The sequence below is a fragment of the Macaca thibetana genome, chromosome X, assembly GCF_024542745.1.
Source record: "Macaca thibetana thibetana isolate TM-01 chromosome X, ASM2454274v1, whole genome shotgun sequence".
Classification (NCBI taxonomy): Eukaryota; Metazoa; Chordata; class Mammalia; order Primates; family Cercopithecidae; genus Macaca; species Macaca thibetana.
The window spans coordinates 47760147-47772863 of NC_065598.1; positions in this window are offsets into that span (position 1 = coordinate 47760147).

Consider the following 12717-nt stretch of genomic DNA (forward strand, 5'->3'; position numbering starts at 1 on the left):
GGCTTGATATGGTTTGGCTCTGTGTCCCCACCCAAATCTCATCTCGAATCGTAATCTCCACGGATTAAAAATCCCCATGGGAGCGGTTTTCCCCATGCTGTTCTTGTGACAGTGAGTTCTCAGGAGATCTGATGGTTTTATAAGCATCTGGCATTTCCCCTGCTTGCACTTCTGTCTCCTGCCACCATGTGAAGAAAGTCTTTGCTTCCTCTTCACCTTTGGCCATGATTGTTTCCTGAGGCCTCCCCAGCCTTGTGGAACTGTGAGTCAATTAAATCTCTTTCCTTTGTAAATTACCCAGTGTAAGTAATGGTGGAAGGATGAAAGGCAAAAGCAAGTGCAGGAGACAGACAGAGAAAATGTGACTAAGCTCCCTTTTATAATAAACCCAGTCTTGTTATAACTAATCCACTCTTATGACAATGGCATTAATCACTTCCTGACAGCCTCACCTCTTATATTGTTACAGTGGCAATTAAATTTCAACACAAGTTTTGATGGGGAAGTTCAAACCATGGCAGTCATACTGCCTTCTTCTCTTCTGTCTGTGTCAGATCTCCCTGCCTCAATCTGATAAGGACACTCATTATTACATTTAGGGCCCACCCAGATAATCCAGGAGAATCTCCCCCATCTCAGGATCTTTAACATAATTACTTTTTTTTTTTTTTTTTTTTGAGACAGAGTCTCACTCTGTTACCCAGGCTGGAGTGCAGTGGTATGATCTCGGCTCACTGCAACCTCTGCCTCCCGGGTTCAAGCAATTCTCTGCCTCAGCCTCCTGAGTAGCTGGGATTACAGATGTCCACCACCATGCCCAGTTAATTTTTGTATTTTTAGTAGAGATGGGGTTTCACCATCTTAGCCAGGCTGGTCTTGAACTCCTGACCTCGTGATCCACCCGCTTTGGCCTCCCAAAGTACTGGGATTACAGGTGTGAGCCACTACACCTGGCCAACATAATCACTTTTTTTTGTTGTAAGTTAACGCTCACAGGTTCCAGGGGTTACTATGTGGCTATCTTTTGGAGGGACATTGTTCAGTCTACCACAGTTTGCCCTCTGGCCCCCGAGGATTCACATCTCTCCCACATGCAAAATACATGCATCCCATCCCCAAATCCTCAAATGTCTCAAACCGTGCAACATTCGCTGAAGTCCGACATCTTATCCAAATAAGATCAACTCAGAAGTACCAAGTCTCCTCATCTAAAACAGATATGGATGAGACTCTGGTTATGAAACATTCTGGGGCAAAATTCTCCTGCTGTGAATTCGTGACACTAAAAAACAAGTTATCTGTTCCAAAAATACAGTGGCGGAACAGGCGTAGGATAATAGTTACAGATGTTTCCATTTGAAATGGGAGAAAATGGAAGAAAGGAAGGAGTCGCTGCTTCCAACCATTTTGAAATCTAGCGGAACAAATTCCATTTTGTTTCAAGGACTCAGAATAATCCTCTGTAGCTTGAAGCTCTCCCCTCTGGTCCCATAGCCCTCCTCTCAGAATGTATGTCATAGTGATTCACACCTTTAGACCAGCAGGTCCTTTGTGGATCTTTCCCAGATAATATCATTTCTATTACCAGCTATGGCTGAGCATAGTGGAAGAGCTCCTTGAGTCACGTGCCTAATCTCTTCAGCACTAGCAAACATGGCCCCATTCTTGACTTTCTCTCTAGAGCATACCTTCCTTATAGAGCATACCTTCCTGACAGTGCCTCTCCTAATTTTAGTGTCTTTTGAAATCTTGATAGGCTGAGAATTTCCCTGGATCCTTTTTGCTTAAGAGTCCTTTCCTCCGTTTATCCCTTTCCTCTAACATTTTACTAGTACTTGGATTGGAGTCCAATATAAAAATGAAAAATTATGGGACTAAGACTGGGGGTAAAAAATGATGGAATGTCTAGGCAAGTTGTTGAGAGTTTATGAAGGATGAGCCTTGGGAAGGGAGTCTTACATATGATCAGACTGGTTGGGATTGAAAATAAATTGTTTATCAGTTTTTCTAAAAATCGAACATTAGTGTCAAGGGTGCACTGAAGCAGGGCGAGTCTGCTCCTCTTGGTTTGAAATAAGTTTCCTTAACATGTTGATCTGTTTTTCTTTATCGTTTAAATAATCAGTCTAAAAATTTGGGGATTTTGTGTTTTAAGATAGTTTCCTAACTGCATTTATTAGGTTTTTGTTTTTCTTTTCGTTTTCTGAGACGGAGTCTCGCTCTGTCACCCAGGCTGGAGTGCAGTGGTGCGATCCAGCCACCCTAATAAGCAAGGTTGCTCACTACAACCTCCACCTCCCAGGTTCAAGTGATTCTTGTGCCTCAGCCTCCCGAGTAGCTGGGATTACAGGGACCCACCACCACACCCGGCTAATTTTTGTGTTTTTAGTAGAGACAGGGTTTCACCATGTTAGCCAGGCTCGTGTAAAACTCCTGGCCTCAAGTGATCTGCCTGCCTTGGCATCCCAAAGTGTTGGGATTACAGGCATAAGCCACTGCACCCAGCTATAATTAGCAATTGTACAATAAATTTACTTTGTACAATGATTTTGAACCAAGATCCCAAGCCTAGGGGCCACCAGCTAAACAAATCACAAGACTATGGGGCAGTTGAATGAGATCTCTTGTAGTCTTTGAGTAGTATTTTGGGACTGGGTTGAATTAAAGCAGAGTGCCAACTCTATAAAAGGGAGCACTAAGTGAATTAAAGGATTTGGGGGTCAGGTTCTGTCAAGTGAAACATGTAGACATTCAGGGAATAAGAGTCTCATTATGATATGAAGACTTATTCTGACGTCTTGGAAAAAGCTGTCTACAGTGTGGAAACATCAACTTCTCATCCTGATTTGTCATTCGAATGTCTCTGGTTATGGCATTGGACACTTTGGTGAACTTTTTGTGTGGTCCATACATCAGGCACAAGACTTGTTTTTTAGAATTTATGCAGTTTTATTATATAGGTCTTGTAAATCAAAAATAAAATCCTAAGCCCTCTGCCCCCAACTATCTGAATGGACTTCCTCCAAAGCCAGGGCTCTTTTAAAATTTAACCTGAGAGACTGTTTCAGGCCATTACAGGAAGTGTGGGTCAAGCATGCCTTATTATACATACCTCTCTGGCATCAACATCAACATAGATTTGAAGTCTGATAAGAAACATGTTGGCCGGGTGCGATGGCTCATGCCTGTAATCCTAGCACTTTACGGGGCTGAGGAGGGTGGATCACAAGATCAGTAGATCAACACCATCCTGGCTAACACAGTGAAACCCTGACCATACTTAAAATACAAAAAATTAGTCGGGCATGGTGACACATGCCTGTAGTCTCAGCTACTTGGGAGGTTCAGGCAGGAGAATCACTTGAACCCGGGAGTCGGAGGTTGCAGTGAGCAGAGAAGGAGCCACTGCACTGTAGCCTGCCTTGACTACAAATCCCCACTTGTCCTTGGTGGAGTTGAAGTCGATTCCCCATTGCAGTGGTCCCTGTGCCTATCACAGTAGTCCTGCCACTGAGTAAAGTCGTCCTTATGATCTTTTTTTTTTATTTTCAGAGACAAAATGGGTGATATTGGTTGTAATTACCCAGCTCAGAGGGCAGAGGGAGAGGTAGGAAAGGAATGCTCAGTTACTGGCCAGCTTTGATGAGTCTGCGCTTTTTCTAGGAACTTTCCAAGCCCCCTATTCCTTAATGTTATCACGCCACTTTGGGCTAGCACTGGGCCAGCCCTGCCAAGTGTCTGCTCTATATGTTCACAGAACAGGTAATAAGCCTTCCAGAAAACAAGGAGAAAAAAGAATGCAACTTAGAAAGCTCCACCTGGGCTGATCCTTCATCAGTGGCCTCTGACCTTTTCCCACTCTAAGCCATCTCATCCTTCAGTGGGGACCAAACCATCAAGGGTTTTGTTACTGGGAACTGTCCTGAACTCCAACCACTTCCCACCTCTTCTGTGGCATCTGTAGGGTTGGGTTTGGGAAGGAAACCAGCAACTATTCCTGGTTCACCATCCTCTTCTGGAACCAGATATGCCTTTACATTTTAAAAGTAATTTGAGGTCATTACTAAAAACAACTAAAATATATATACCACTTAACTACATGACAGGTGCTATTCTAAGTGCTTTACATGTATTTACCCATCAAATCATAGCAATCAAATGAGTTAGATAATGTGGTTATCCCCAGTTTACTCTTGAGTAGCCTGAGACACAGAAAGATTATATGACTTACACAAGGTCACACAGCTTAATAAGTTGAGAAGCCAGAAACTGAATGCAAGCTATCTGGTTCCATAGTTTGTACTGTAAAATGCTAGTGTTAACTGTACACAGCAGCTCATGGCTGTAATCCCACCACTTTGAGAGGCAGAGGTGGGAGGATTGCTTGAGGACAAGAGTTCAAGATCAGCCTGGGCAACAGAGCAAGACTCTCTCTCTACTAAAAAATATATTTTTTAATTACCCAGGCATGGTGGTGCACACCTGTAGTCCCAGCTCCATGGGAGGCTGAGGCACTTGAGCTGAGGAAACTGGGGCTACAGTGAGCCATGACTGTGCTATGGAACTCTAGCCTGGGCATCAGAGTGAGGCCCTGTCTAAAATAAAAGAAAACGAAATGCTAGTGCCTTTAACTGTTCTACCGTTCTATCATTCATTAGTATCTGTATCCATTCCTTGAACAGCAAAAGAACTTCTCTTTTCTTTCCTGTCCCTCCTCCCATCTTCTATGTTTATATAATACCTGCAATTTTATTTCAAAACTATAATTTTGTTAAGTTTACAATCAAAAGTTTACACTGTTTAATACATTTTACTGTTTTTCTTTTCACCATTGCTGATTGAAATCACCTCCTTCCTCTTAAATTTACTTTTCTCTTCTCATAGCACTATATACCAATAGTGATTTCTGAAGGATACATGTGTCATGAATTTTCTGAAATAATTTTTCCCTCATTCTGGATTATCCTGGCTGTATATAGATATCTAAGTTCAACTTTTTTTGTTTGTTTTTGTTTTGTTTTGCTTTTTTGAGACAGTGTCTAGCTCTGTCACCCAGGCTGGAATGCAGTGGCACCATCTGGGCTCACAGCAATCTCTACCTCCTGGACTCAAGCGATTCTCCTGCCTCAGCCTCCCAAGTAGCTGGGACTACAGGCACGTGGCACCACACCTGGCTACTTGCTGTATTTTTTGTAGAGATGGATTTTGCCTTGTTGGCCAGGCTGGTCTCAAACTCCTGAGCTCAAGGTATCCTCCCATCTTGGCCTACCAAAATGCTGGGACTATAGGCGTAAGCCACTGCGCCTGGTCCAAAGTTATTTTTAATCAGCTCCTTGAAAAACTTCTCCATTGCATTCTCTCTTCTCTCTTTATCTCTGGGGACTTTCAGGATTTTATGTTTATCCTAGAAATTTTACTCCTAGGGCGTGTGTGTGTGTGTGCGCATGCACACATGTGTGTTAATCAGGTTCAGAACTAGGTGAATCTTTTCAGTTTGAAGATCCATGTGTTTGTTCAGTTGAGAAAATTCTAGAACATTATTTCTTCAAGTACCGCCTTCTCTACAGTCTTTCTATTTTTTTTTTTTTTTTTTTTTTTTTTTTTTTTGAGACGGAGTTTTGCTCTGTCACCAATGGTGGAGTGCAGTGGCACAACCTCAGCTTACTGCAACCTCTGCCTCCCGGGTGTAAGTGATTCTCCTACCTCAGGCTCACCAATGGCTGGGATTTCAGGTGCCCACCACCACACCGGGCTAATTTTTGTATTTTTAGTAGAGACGGGGTTTTGCCATATTGCCCAGGATGGTCTCAAACTCCGGACCTCAGGTGATGTGTCTGCCTTGGCCTCCCAAAGTGCTGGGATTATAGGCGTCAGCCACTGAGCCCAGCCCAGTCTTTCTATTCTGTATGTCTGGATATTCTATTGGATGAATGTTGAAACTTCTGGAATCTATTCTCCATTTCCTTTATTATTTTCATTTCATACTTTGTATTTTGTAATCCTTTTCTGCTGTACGGTGAAGTAGTGCCATGCTTGAACACATTTTTTCATTGGGTTGTTCCAGTTTTTCTTATTGATACGCAAAAGTTTTGTTGTATATTAGAGATGGTTACTTTTAATTTATTACAGATGCTTCACCATTTTCCCCAAAAGTTGCCTTTTTAAACAGCTGTTTATGGTGTCTGTTGAATTAGATGATACTTTAATTTTCACCTTTAAATTTGTCAGATTCATTGTTCACAGCCTTGGTGTAATGTCAGGAAGTGCCTATGCCAACTCAAGATGTCTTACACTGTAACATTTTCCTAAATTTTCATCTGGTTCTTTATGACTTCACGTTTTCACATTTAAGTCACTGAAGTTTTAGAATTTATTATTTTATGTGGTTCAAAGTAAGGATTTAATCTTTATTTTTTCAAATGGATAGACACTTGTCAAGCAATCTTTAAATTACAGAGGCCATTCATATAAAATTTTAAAACATGCAAAAGAAGAATGTATATTTTTATGGATAATAAGTAAATGGTGAATGTATAAAAACATGAATGCAAATAAAATGCCATCAAATTGAGAAGAATGGCTGTAAGTGGAGAAGGAGGGAGGGCAGGGACTGATGAGTACTGCACAGACAGCTTCAGACATGACTTGCTGATAGTGTTTTTTGTTTATTTGTTTATTTTTTGTCTCTCTCTTTTTGTGATGGAGTTTCGCGCTTGTTGCCCAGGCTGGAGTACAATAGCATAATCTCAGCTCACTGCAACCTTCACCTCCTGGGTTCAAGCAATTCTCCTGCACCTGCCTCCCGAACACCTGCCCCTACACCCAGACACCTGCCCCTACACCCAGCTAATTTTGGTATTTTTGGTAGAGATAGGTTTCACCATGTTGGCCAGACTGGTCTCAAATTTCCTGACCTGAGGTGATCCACCTGCCTTAGCCTCCCAAAGAGTTGAGTTTACAAGCGTGAGTTACCACTCCTGGTGTGTTTATAGAATTTATAATATTCTGAAAAAATAAATCAGATCTAACATAGCAGTGGGATAATGTTGAGATCCAACTGGACTCAATAGTATTCCACATACTTTTCTATGTGTTTGAAATATTTCTTTTTCAAAGGGCATGTTGTTCTTGCTAAGCACTGTTAATGAACCAAAGGACAGTTAAGAAAACGTTACAAGTGAAAACTTAAAAAAAAACTTTAAATCGCAGATCCGCAAAAACTTCCAGAGTTTGTTTCATTAACAGAATGTCGGTATTGGATAAGTATCTTATGAAGAGGATGATGAACACATTATGTAACAAAGATCACTGTTTCACTGTATTTTATCAAAATCAAATAGCCTTCTCATTCCCAAACAACCCTGAATCTCCATGACGAGCTTGGAAGAGAGTTTGAAACACTGGAAGAGTGAATCTAGTGCTTGAGTATCTGCCAACAGCCCTGCATGCTAAAAACGCTCAATAAATTCCGTATTGATGGAACGTATCTCAAAATAATAAGAGCTATTTATGACAAACCCACAGCCAATATCATACTGAATGGGAAAAAACTGGAAAAATTCCCTTTGAAAACTGGCACAAGACAGGGATGCCCTCTCTCACCACTCCTATTCAACATAGTGTTGGAAGTTCTGGCTAGGGCAATCAGACAAGAGAAAGAAATAAAGGGTATTCAGTTAGGAAAAGAAGAAGTCAAATTGTCCCTGTTTGCAGATGACATGATTGTATATTTAGAAAATCCCATTGTCTCAGCCCAAAATCTCCTTAAGCTGATAAGAAACTTCAGCAAAGTCTCAGGATACAAAATTAATGTGCAAAAATCACAAGCATTCTTGTACACCAGTAACAGACAAACAGAGAACTTTTGTATTTTTTAGTAGAGATGTAGTTTCACCCAGTTAGCCAGGCTGGTCTTGAACTCCTGAGCTCAAGTGATCTGCCCGCCTCGGCCTCCCAAAGTGCTGGGATTATAGACGTGAGCCACCGCACCTGGCCAACTGACTTTGTTTAATATGGCAGTTTTCATAAGTAATCTAGATATAATGGTTAAAATGAATAAATGAGATAAATGTGAGATACATGTTATAAGTGAACTTTTCATGTAGTTTGAAATCTTTTTTTTTCTCTTGCTCTTACCATATGAAGATGAGATATTAAAGTTATGTTAGATTAAGTAATAGGTACTCACTAAATGCTGGGATGATTTCCGACTAAGAAAACAAGGGATACAAATCACTGAACATAAATACAAGTTTGTTCTTGGCCTTCAAGTTTTACAAAAGACAAAGGGTATTTGGATCTGTTAATAAAATGCCCTGTTCCACATTGAAAATTGTTCTATAAAAATATTTTTAAAGATTATAAAATATATATTCATGAGATGTTAATATATAACAATTCCAAACTACTTCCTAGGTTTTTACCAAAAATTAAGGTTACTAAAAATTAAAAGTTCTTAGTATATGTAATTCTATATATCAAATGTACAAAAAATAATTTTTATCTGACAAAATTTTGTGTGGTCTGAGTGATAATACATTTTTATCCTAAAATAAAATGATTGATTGTTTTAATATAAAAAATAGTCTATGGCCGTACCACCCAGAATGCGCCAAATCTTGTCTAATCTCAGAAGTTAAACAGGGTCGGGCTTGGATGGTACTTGGAATGGAGTCCAATATGAAAATGAAAATTTATACGGCTAAGACTGAAGGTAAAAAAATGATGCAATGTCTAGGCAAGTTGCTGAGGGTTTATGAAGGATGAGCCTTGGGAAGGGAGTCTTATACATGATGAGATTGGTTGGGATTGAAAAGAAATTGTTTATCAGTTTTTCTAAAAATTGAACATTAGTGTCAAGGGTGCACTGAAGCAGGGCGAGTCTGCTCCTCTAGGTTTGAAATGGGTTTTCTTAACATGTTGATCTGTTTTTCTTTACCTTTTAAATAATCAGTCTATAACAACAGAGATTTCGCATTTTAAGAAAGGTTCTTAACTGTATTTATTAAGTTTTTGTTTTTGTTTTCTAAGATGGAGTCTCGCTCTGTTGCCCAGGCTGGAGTGCAGTGGTGTGATCCAGCCAGTGCAGTGAGCAAGGTTGCTCACTGCAACCTCCACCTCCCTGGTTCAAGTGATTTTCCTGTCTCAGACCCCCGAGTAGCTGGGACTACAGGTGCCCAACACCACACCCGGCTAATTTTTGTCTTTTTAGTAGAGACGGGGTTTCACCATGTTGGCCAGGCTTGTCTTGAACTCCTGTCCTCAAGTGATCCGCCCTCCTTGGCACCCCAAAATGCTGGGATTACTGACATGAGCCACTGCACCCAGCTATAATTAGCAATAGTATAATAAATTTGGTTTGTACAATGGTTTTGAACCAAGATCCCAAGCCTAGAGGCCACCAGCTAAACAAATCAAAAGACTGTGGGGGAAGTGAATGAGGCCTCTTGTAGTCTTTCAGTAGCATTTTAGGACTGGGTTGAATTAAAGCAGAGTGCCAACTCTATAAAAGGGACCACTAGGTGAATCAAAGGATTTGGGGGTCAGGTTCTGTCAAGTGAAAAATGTAGACATTCAGGGGGTAAGAGTCTCATTATGATATGAAAACTTATTCTGATGTCTTCGCAAAAGCTGTCTACATTGTGGAAATATCATCTCCTCACCCTGATTTGTCGTTCAAATGTCTCTGATTATGGCATTGGACAGTTTGGTGAACTTTTTATGTGGTCCATACATCAGGCACGAGACTTGTTGTTTAAAATTTATGCACTTTTGTTTTATAGGACTTGTAAATCAAAAATAAAATCCCAAGCCCCCTGCCCCCAACCATCTGAATGTACTTCCTCCTAAGCCAGGGCTCTTTTAAAATTTAACCTAAGAGACGGTTTCAGGCCATGACAGGAAGTGGGGGTCAGACATGCCTCTCTGGCATCAACATCAACACAGACTTGAAGTCTGATAAGAAACATATTACAGCTGGGCACGGTGGCTCACAACTGTAATCCTAGCACTTTGGGAGGCCAAGGCAGGTGGATCACCTGAAGTCAAGAGTTCGAGACCAGCCTGACCAATATGTTGACACCTCGTCTCTACTAAAAATACAAAAATTAGCCAGATGCGGTGGTGGGCACCTGTAATCCCAGTTACTCAGGAGGCTGAGACAGGCGAATCACTTGAACCCGGGAGGCGGAGGTTGCAGTGAGCTGAGATCACGCCACTGTACTCCAGCCTGAGCAACAGAGTGACACTCCTTCTGATGAAAAAAAAAAAAAAAAGAAAAAAGAAAAAAAGAAACATGTTACAACCTATTTTCTCTGTAGCCTAGTACCTGAAGGCTTCCTCTGCAAATAAGAACTTGGGTCTCCACAGTCCTTTATCTTAACTCTGACATTCCTTTCTGTTGATCCTGGGATTTTGTTTTGTTTTGTTTTTGTTTTGTGACAGCGTGTCTCTCTGTCGCCCAGGCTGGCGTGCAATGGCACGATCTCGGCTCACTGCAACCTCCATCTCCTGGGTTCAAGCAATTTTCCTGCCTTGGAGTAGCTGGGACCGCAGGCACAGGCCACAGCACACAGCTAATTATTTTGTCCTTTTAATAGAGACGGGGTTTCACCATGTTGACCAGGCTGGTCTCGAACTCCTGACCTCAAGTGATCTGCCCACCTTGGCATCCCAAAGTGCTAGGATTACAGGAATGAGCCACTGCACCCAGCTATAATTAGCAATAGTACAATAAATTTAGTTTGTACAATGGTTTTGAACCAAGATCGCAAGCCTAAGGGCCAACAGCTAAACAAGTCAAAAGACTATGGAGGAACTGAATGAGGCCTCTTGTAGTCTTTGAGTAGCATTTTAGGACTGGGTTGAATTAAAGCCGAGTGCCAACTCTATAAAAGGGACCACTAGGTGAAGGAAAGGATTTGGGGGTCAGGTTCTGTCAAGTGAAAAATGTAGATATTAAGGGGGTAAGAGTCTCATGATATGAAGACTCATTCTGACGTCTTGGGAAAAGCTGTCAACAGTATGGAAATATCATCTCCTCAGGCTGATTTGTCGTTCGAATGTCTCTGGTTATGGCATTGGACACTTTGGTGAACTTTTTGTGTGGTCCATACACCAGGCATGAGACTTGTTCTTTAAAATTTATGCACTTTTATCGTATAGGACTTGTAAATCAAAAATAAAATCCTAACCCCCACTACCCCGCAACCATCTGAATGGATTTCCTCCTCAGCCAGGGCTCTTTTAAAATTTAACCTGAGAGACGGTTTCAGGCCACGACAGGAAACGGGGGTCAGACATGCCTTATTATACTTCTCTGACATCAACATCAACACAGACTTGAAGTCTGACAAGAAACATGTTACAACCTATTCTCTCTGAAGCCTAGTACCTGAAGGCTTCCTCTGCTTATATGAACTTGTGTCTCCACAATCCTTTATCTTAACCCAGGCATTCCTTTCTGTCGAGCCTGGGGTTTTGTTTTGTTTTGTTTTTCTTTTGAGACGGAGTCTCTCTTTCGCCCAGGCTGGAGTGCAACGGCGTGATCTCGGCTCACTGCAACTTCTGTCTTCTGGGTTCAAGCAATTCTCATTCCTCAGAATACCTGGAACCACAGGCGCAGGCCACCGCGCACAGCTGTTTTGTCCTTTTAATAGAGAAGAGGTTTTACCATGTTGCTCAGTCTGATCTTGAATTCCTGGCCTCAAGTCATCCGCCTGCCTCGGCCTCCCAAAGTGCTGGGATCCCTGGCTTGAACCAATCATCATCATTCTGTTTTTTCACCTACAGTGCTGATTCTTCTCTAAAGGCGTATAGAATCAGAGTCATAAAAAAGATTCTAACAATTACTGTTGAATATAGATTTCTAATAAATTTCAGATCAATGAACTAAATAATTTTTTTTCAAAACTCAAACAGAAACTGATGGGTTCATGCAACTGATCAACAAGATCAAGCAGAACAAAAATTAATTACATGAGGCTAAATAACTGATAAAGCTAATGTATTTTTGACCTTTATTTAAAACTTTATTTGTTCTTGGGCTGGGAGCAGTGGCTCACATCTGTAATCCCAGCACTTTGGGAGGCTAAGACAGGAGGATGCCTTGAGTGCAGGAGTTCAAGACCAACCTGGCAAACATAGTTGACCAGTTTCTAAAAAAAAATTAAGAAAAGAAAAACTTTGTTTTTTACTTAAATGTTTTGTTTTCCACATATAAGAACATTTTCTAGTGGAATGTGGTGGCTCACTTTGGAAGGCCAAATGGGAGGATCGCTTGAGTCTAGAAGTTCAAGACCACTCTGGGCAATATGGCAAAACCCTGTCTCTACAAAAAAATACAAAATTTAGCTGGGCATGGTAGTGCATGCCTGTGGTCCCAGCTACTTGGGAGGCCGAGGTGGGATGATCAGTTGAGCCAGGAGGCAGCAATTGCAGGGAGCCGTGTTTGCATCACTGCACTCCAACCTGTGCAACAGAGCACAACCCTTTCTCAAAAAGATTAAAAAAAAAGAGAAAATTTTCTCTGTTAAACTATCTATAGTTTATAACAATTTGGTTAAGTATACTTTTGTAAACTAAGATGGAAGTGTTCAGTTTTTCTTTCTACTCGATTCCTCCAGAATTCGAAAACTATTTGTAAACATTCTTATGGCAATATGGTTATTTACACAGGTCCAGTAAAAACCTGCTCTTGATGCCTCAGTCAACTCCAAC